The sequence below is a fragment of the Styela clava genome, chromosome 2 (assembly GCF_964204865.1).
Source record: "Styela clava chromosome 2, kaStyClav1.hap1.2, whole genome shotgun sequence".
NCBI lineage: Eukaryota > Metazoa > Chordata > Ascidiacea > Stolidobranchia > Styelidae > Styela > Styela clava.
In genome coordinates this window covers 28,096,929-28,104,428 of record NC_135251.1, presented here as the reverse complement: position 1 = coordinate 28,104,428, position 7,500 = coordinate 28,096,929, and the positions used below count along the sequence as shown (strand labels likewise).

The 7,500-nt window shown below is 57.1% G+C and overlaps 2 non-coding genes and 1 pseudogene across 2 annotated transcripts; all 3 read right to left on the bottom strand.

Moving 5' to 3' along the window:
* The window catches only part of LOC144420061 (large subunit ribosomal RNA), a 3,823-nt pseudogene extending 2,004 nt beyond the window's left edge, over positions 1-1,819 (bottom strand).
* A 288-nt stretch (positions 1,820-2,107) lies between these two features.
* LOC144420348 (5.8S ribosomal RNA) lies at positions 2,108-2,261 on the bottom strand. Its single transcript, XR_013474694.1, has one exon. It is a non-coding gene; the product is annotated as a 5.8S ribosomal RNA (ribosomal RNA).
* A 298-nt stretch (positions 2,262-2,559) lies between these two features.
* On the bottom strand, positions 2,560-4,365 carry LOC144420273 (small subunit ribosomal RNA). Its single transcript, XR_013474626.1, has one exon. It is a non-coding gene; the product is annotated as a small subunit ribosomal RNA (ribosomal RNA).
* Between the last annotated feature and the right edge of the window lie 3,135 nt (positions 4,366-7,500).

Here is a 7,500-nt window from a genome sequence, read left to right as displayed (position 1 = left end):
ATTTGCTACTACCACCAAGATCTGCACCGACGGCTGCTCCACGCGAGCTCTCGCTCGACGCTTCGACGCCCGCCGCTGCGGCCTTCCTACTCGTCGCGACATAGCGCCGTGGAACGGCCCGTGTCGTCGCGACGGCCGGGTATAGGCCCGACGCTCCAGCGCCATCCATTTTCAGGGATGGTTGATTCGGCAGGTGAGTTGTTACACACTCCTTAGCGGATTCCGACTTCCATGGCCACCGTCCTGCTGTCTAGATCAACCAACACCTTTTGTGGGCTCTGATGAGCGTCGCGTCGGGCGCCTTAACCCGGCGTTCGGTTCATCCCGCATCGCCAGTCCTGCTTACCAAGAGTGGTTCCATGGCCACCGTCCTGCTGTCTAGATCAACCAACACCTTTTGTGGGCTCTGATGAGCGTCGCGTCGGGCGCCTTAACCCGGCGTTCGGTTCATCCCGCATCGCCAGTCCTGCTTACCAAGAGTGGCCCACTGGGCACTCGCATTCGAGGCGCCCGACTCCAATTAAGCGAGCCGGGCTTCTTACCAATTTAAAGTTTGAGAATAGGTTGAGGACGTTTCGTCCCCAAGGCCTCTAATCATTCGCTTTACCAGATAAAACTGCGACAAAGCGCCAGCTATCCTGAGGGAAACTTCGGAAGGAACCAGCTACTAGATGGTTCGATTAGTCTTTCGCCCCTATACCCAAATAGGACGATCGATTTGCACGTCAGAATCGCTACGGTCCTCCACCAGAGTTTCTTCTGGCTTCGACCTTCCCAGGCATAGTTCACCATCTTTCGGGTCCCAACATGGACGCTCTTGCGCGACCGCCCCGGCAGAGCGGGTGCGATCGGCCGGTCGTGCGCCGGCGCCCGCACGGGGCTCCGGGTCCGACCTCGTTCGGCCAAAGGCCGCCTTCACTTTCATTTCGCCTGCGAGTCTCGAACCACTCGACGACTCGCGCTCATGTTAGACTCCTTGGTCCGTGTTTCAAGACGGGTCGGGAGGGTGGCCGACGTGGCCACGGACCCCGAGCGCGTCGACGGCGCGCCACCGAAACGGCAGCCCGCCGAACACCGGCACTGCGTACAGTGCAGGCGAACGACAAGCCAGCCGAACGGCGACGGCCGCACACAGAGAGCGCGCGGCATCCATTCCTCGATCCGCCGCCGGGCCGCACCGCCCGCGCGCTGTAACACCCCCGCCGGAGCGGAGGCCACCTTCGCGCGGGGACTTAGACCGACGGCAAACCGGTCGTGACCCGCGCCGGTCGCTAGTGCGCTGAGACGGTGCGCGAGCCGACTCGGCAGCGGCGCCTTAAGCGTCTGCGAACCGAGACGGCGCGCCCCCGCACCCAACTGAAAGCGAGCCGGCGACCTGACGGGCCCTCCCGTTTGCCTCTCAACGGTTTCACGTACTCTTGAACTCTCTCTTCAAAGTGCTTTTCAACTTTCCCTCACGGTACTTGTCCGCTATCGGCCTCGCGACCGTATTTAGTCTTAGGTGGAGTTTACCACCCGCTTTGGGCTGCATTCCCAAACAACCCGACTCCGAGAAGACCCGAAGCGGCCAAGGCAAGCGCCCCTATGGGCCTAACACCCGCCGTGGGACGAGGCTTCGATCAGAAGGACACCGGCGCTCGCCGTTAGCCGCACTGGGACTTCCGTACGTCACAACTCGGCGCGCTCGAAAAGCGCGCAGATTCGACGCTGGACTCTTCCCGGTTCACTCGCCGTTACTCAGGGAATCCCTGTTGGTTTCTTTTCCTCCGCTTAATAATATGCTTAAATTCAGCGGGTGCTCTCGCCTGAACTCAGGTCGTATGTGTCAAGCGGGCCGCTTCTTACACGGCCCGCTGGCATCGCAAGTCGTCGCCGCCGGCGCCGACCGAGCGCGTACCGTCGCCGCCTTGGCCCACGGTCGGTCTTGATCTCGTGACCGGACCGACCGACCTGGACCCGCCCCTCGAACGTAGTTGAACACGTCGAGGGGCCGGCGGTGTACGGGACACGCGGTCGCGCCGAGAAAGCTCGGCGACCGCTTCAACTTGGGGCGACGCCCGGCCGTCTTCGCAGAGGCCAGGCGACGGCCCTCGGGTGAGGACGAACGCGACCCTGAGGCAGACGCGGTCCCGGGATTGACCCGAGACCGCAATTCGCGTTCAGAAGGTCGACGTTCAATGTGTTCTGCAATTCACATTACTTCTCGCACTTGGCTGCGTCCTTCATCGACTCGCGAGCCGAGTGATCCACCGTTAAGAGTCGTCCTCGACGTTTCGCCCGGCGCCGAAGCGCGCGGACGTCACACTGTGGGATCGACCACAAAACCACCACCGACAACAACTGCACAAAAACACCAACAAACGGCGCCGAGCGACCGCCGGGCTGGGCCGGCGGCACATCGAGCGCGGTGCCCAGAAGCCACCATCGCACTCGGCTGCCTTGCTATGCCAACGTGTTACGCGTGTCGCACGGGGCGGAACCCCGATTGACGGCCGCCCTCTCGGCGGCACCCAAAGACAATTAAGTGCGCGGTCGGCCGGGGCCTACCACCATTTTCGGTAATGATCCTTCCGCAGGTTCACCTACGGAAACCTTGTTACGACTTTTACTTCCTCTAAATGATCAAGTTTGATCGTCTTCTCGACACGCCGACGCGGCCGTTGCCAGCCGCGACGGGGCCGATCCAAGGATCTCACTAAACCATTCAATCGGTAGTAGCGACGGGCGGTGTGTACAAAGGGCAGGGACGTAATCAACGCAAGTTGATGACTTGCGCTTACTGGGAATTCCTCGTTCAAGGGAAACAATTGCAAGTCCCTATCCCAATCACGAATGAGGTTCAACGGGTTACCCGGACCTTTCGGCCTAGGTTAGACACTCGCTGCTTCACTCAGTGTAGCGCGCGTGCGGCCCCGGACATTTAAGGGCATCACAGACCTGTTATTGCTCAATCTCGTGTGGCTAAACGCCACTAGTCCCTCTAAGAAGTTAGACGCCGACCGAGAAGGTCGCGTAACTATTTAGCATGCCAGAGTCTCGTTCGTTATCGGAATTAACCAGACAAATCGCTCCACCAACTAAGAACGGCCATGCACCACCACCCACAGAATCAAGAAAGAGCTCTCAATCTGTCAATCCTACCTGTGTCCGGGCCGGGTGAGTTTCCCCGTGTTGAGTCAAATTAAGCCGCAGGCTCCACTCCTGGTGGTGCCCTTCCGTCAATTCCTTTAAGTTTCAGCTTTGCAACCATACTTCCCCCGGAACCCAAAGACTTTGGTTTCCCGGAAGCTGCCGGAAAGGTCGTCATGGTAACGCCTCCCGATCGCTAGTTGGCATCGTTTATAGTCAGAACTAGGACGGTATCTGATCGTCTTCGAACCTCTGACTTTCGCTCTTGATTAAAGAAAACATTCTTGGCGAATGCTTTCGCAGTAGTTCGTCTTCCGCCGATCCAAGAATTTCACCTCTAACGGCAGAGTACGGACGCCCCCGTCTGTCCCTCTTAATCATTACCTCGTGCTCCGAAAACCAACAAAATAGAACCGAGGTCCTATTCCATTATTCCATGCAACACTATGCAGGCGAACAGCCTGCTTTGAACACTCAAAATTTTTCAAAGTAAACTTATCGGCGCCGACACTCAGTCAAGAGCACCGACGGAGAACCGAAGGTGAGGCGAACGCAACCAGTGACACGCCTTGCGACGGACCGGCGGCGCTCGCCCAAAATCCAACTACGAGCTTTTTAACCGCAACAACTTTAGCATACACTGTTGGAGCTGGAATTACCGCGGCTGCTGGCACCAGACTTGCCCTCCAATGGATACTCGTTAAGAGTTTTAGGATGTACTCATTCCAATTACAGGGCCTCGTTAGAGTCCTGTATTGTTATTTTTCGTCACTACCTCCCCGTGTCGGGAATGGGTAATTTGCGCGCCTGCTGCCTTCCTTGGATGTGGTAGCCGTTTCTCAGGCTCCCTCTCCGGAATCGAACCCTGATTCCCCGTTACCCGTTATCACAAAGGTAGGCACGTAGCGTACCTTCGACAGTTGATAGGGCAGACACTTGAATGATACGTCGTCGGTGCAGAGACCGTACGATCCGCGTGGTTATCCAGAGTCATCAAACGTCACAGGACGAACCCGGTCGGTTTTGATCTGATAAAAGCGCGCCTCCCGAAGTCGGCGCTTAATGCATGTATTAGCTCTAGAATTACCACAGTTATCCACTTCGCTTACGAGACCAAATAAACCAAGACTGATTTAATGAGCCATTCGCAGTTTCGCTTTACGAGAACTCGTACTTGCACCTGCATGGCTTAATCTTTGAGACAAGCATATCACTACTGGCAGGATCAACCAGATAGCTGCGACAGCTGCGCTCGGCCCTTGCTGGGCCGCCCGGCGCGTGCTCGTCGCATTCGTTTAAGACCGAGGCGATCGCCTGCGGCCGTACTCAGCTTCGACAGTCGCTGGCCGCGACGTCCACGCTCTCGCCGGCAGTGCCAGGCGGAGCGATTTGCGTTTTTTCTTTGCTCGCCCTCTCTCGGGCTCGATCCATTCAGTTTCGCACAAACAAGAGCTCTGCCGGCCGCCTGCAGCGGTGCCTAAAACCCGGGCATAACAATGCGACCGTTCTGCTAGGCCGACAAGCGCTCAAGCCAGACGCTCGATCGAACGCCCCCTACATATTAGTCGAGACAACGGCTCGCTCATTAGCATCGCGTTTGTACTTTAACTTTTTTCGGCTCGGCTTCTTTCGACGCCGATGCCGGCGACGCAGCACTCTCTCGCCCGCCAGCCACCGAGAAAAGGGTGCGCTCCGACCGGCCCCGCACCGCTCTTTCATGGCTCATTCGAGTTTACTGTCTTTCGCTCTGACATGCCTTACCTAGGGTTAGGTTAGTATGCTTGCACGTTTGTACTTTAACTTTTTTTGGCTCGGCTTCTTTCGACGCCGATGCCGGCGACGCAGCACTCTCTCGCCCGCCAGCCACCGAGAAAAGGGTGCGCTCCGACCGGCCCCGCACCGCTCTTTCTTGGCTCATTCGAAATTACTGTCTTTCGCTCTGACATGCCTTACCTAGGGTTAGGTTAGTATGCTTGCACGTTTGTACTTTAACTTTTTTCGGCTCGGCTTCTTTCGACGCCGATGCCGGCGACGCAGCACTCTCTCGCCCGCCAGCCACCGAGAAAAGGGTGCGCTCCGACCGGCCCCGCACCGCTCTTTCTTGGCTCATTCGAAATTACTGTCTTTCGCTCTGACATGCCTTACCTAGGGTTAGGTTAGTATGCTTGCACGTTTGTACTTTAACTTTTTTCGGCTCGGCTTCTTTCGACGCCGATGCCGGCGACGCAGCACTCTCTCGCCCGCCAGCCACCGAGAAAAGGGTGCGCTCCGACCGGCCCCGCACCGCTCTTTCATGGCTCATTCGAGTTTACTGTCTTTCGCTCTGACATGCCTTACCTAGGGTTAGGTTAGTATGCTTGCACGTTTGTACTTTAACTTTTTTTGGCTCGGCTTCTTTCGACGCCGATGCCGGCGACGCAGCACTCTCTCGCCCGCCAGCCACCGAGAAAAGGGTGCGCTTCGACCGGCCCCGCACCGCTCTTTCTTGGCTCATTCGAAATTACTGTCTTTCGCTCTGACATGCCTTACCTAGGGTTAGGTTAGTATGCTTGCACGTTTGTACTTTAACTTTTTTTGGCTCGGCTTCTTTCGACGCCGATGCCGGCGACGCAGCACTCTCTCGCCCGCCAGCCACCGAGAAAAGGGTGCGCTCCGACCGGCCCCGCACCGCTCTTTCTTGGCTCATTCGAAATTACTGTCTTTCGCTCTGACATGCCTTACCTAGGGTTAGGTTAGTATGCTTGCACGTTTGTACTTTAACTTTTTTCGGCTCGGCTTCTTTCGACGCCGATGCCGGCGACGCAGCACTCTCTCGCCCGCCAGCCACCGAGAAAAGGGTGCGCTCCGACCGGCCCCGCACCGCTCTTTCATGGCTCATTCGAGTTTACTGTCTTTCGCTCTGACATGCCTTACCTAGGGTTAGGTTAGTATGCTTGCACGTTTGTACTTTAACTTTTTTTGGCTCGGCTTCTTTCGACGCCGATGCCGGCGACGCAGCACTCTCTCGCCCGCCAGCCACCGAGAAAAGGGTGCGCTCCGACCGGCCCCGCACCGCTCTTTCTTGGCTCATTCGAAATTACTGTCTTTCGCTCTGACATGCCTTACCTAGGGTTAGGTTAGTATGCTTGCACGTTTGTACTTTAACTTTTTTCGGCTCGGCTTCTTTCGACGCCGATGCCGGCGACGCAGCACTCTCTCGCCCGCCAGCCACCGAGAAAAGGGTGCGCTCCGACCGGCCCCGCACCGCTCTTTCTTGGCTCATTCGAAATTACTGTCTTTCGCTCTGACATGCCTTACCTAGGGTTAGGTTAGTATGCTTGCACGTTTGTACTTTAACTTTTTTCGGCTCGGCTTCTTTCGACGCCGATGCCGGCGACGCAGCATTCTCTCGCCCGCCAGCCACCGAGAAAAGGGTGCGCTCCGACCGGCCCCGCACCGCTCTTTCTTGGCTCATTCGAAATTACTGTCTTTCGCTCTGACATGCCTTACCTAGGGTTAGGTTAGTATGCTTGCACGTTTGTACAACTTTTTTCGGCTCGGCTTCTTTCGACGCCGATGCCGGCGACGCAGCACTCTCTCGCCCGCCAGCCACCGAGAAAAGGGTGCGCTCCGACCGGCCCCGCACCGCTCTTTCTTGGCTCATTCGAGTTTACTGTCTTTCGCTCTGACATGCCTTACCTAGGGTTAGGTTAGTATGCTTGCACGTTTGTACTTTAACTTTTTTCGGCTCGGCTTCTTTCGACGCCGATGCCGGCGACGCAGCACTCTCTCGCCCGCCAGCCACCGAGAAAAGGGTGCGCTCCGACCGGCCCCGCACCGCTCTTTCTTGGCTCATTCGAAATTACTGTCTTTCGCTCTGACATGCCTTACCTAGGGTTAGGTTAGTATGCTTGCACGTTTGTACTTTAACTTTTTTCGGCTCGGCTTCTTTCGACGCCGATGCCGGCGACGCAGCACTCTCTCGCCCGCCAGCCACCGAGAAAAGGGTGCGCTCCGACCGGCCCCGCACCGCTCTTTCTTGGCTCATTCGAAATTACTGTCTTTCGCTCTGACATGCCTTACCTAGGGTTAGGTTAGTATGCTTGCACGTTTGTACTTTAACTTTTTTTGGCTCGGCTTCTTTCGACGCCGATGCCGGCGACGCAGCACTCTCTCGCCCGCCAGCCACCGAGAAAAGGGTGCGCTCCGACCGGCCCCGCACCGCTCTTTCTTGGCTCATTCGAAATTACTGTCTTTCGCTCTGACATGCCTTACCTAGGGTTAGGTTAGTATGCTTGCACGTTTGTACTTTAACTTTTTTTGGCTCGGCTTCTTTCGACGCCGATGCCGGCGACGCAGCACTCTCTCGCCCGCCAGCCACCGAGAAAAGGG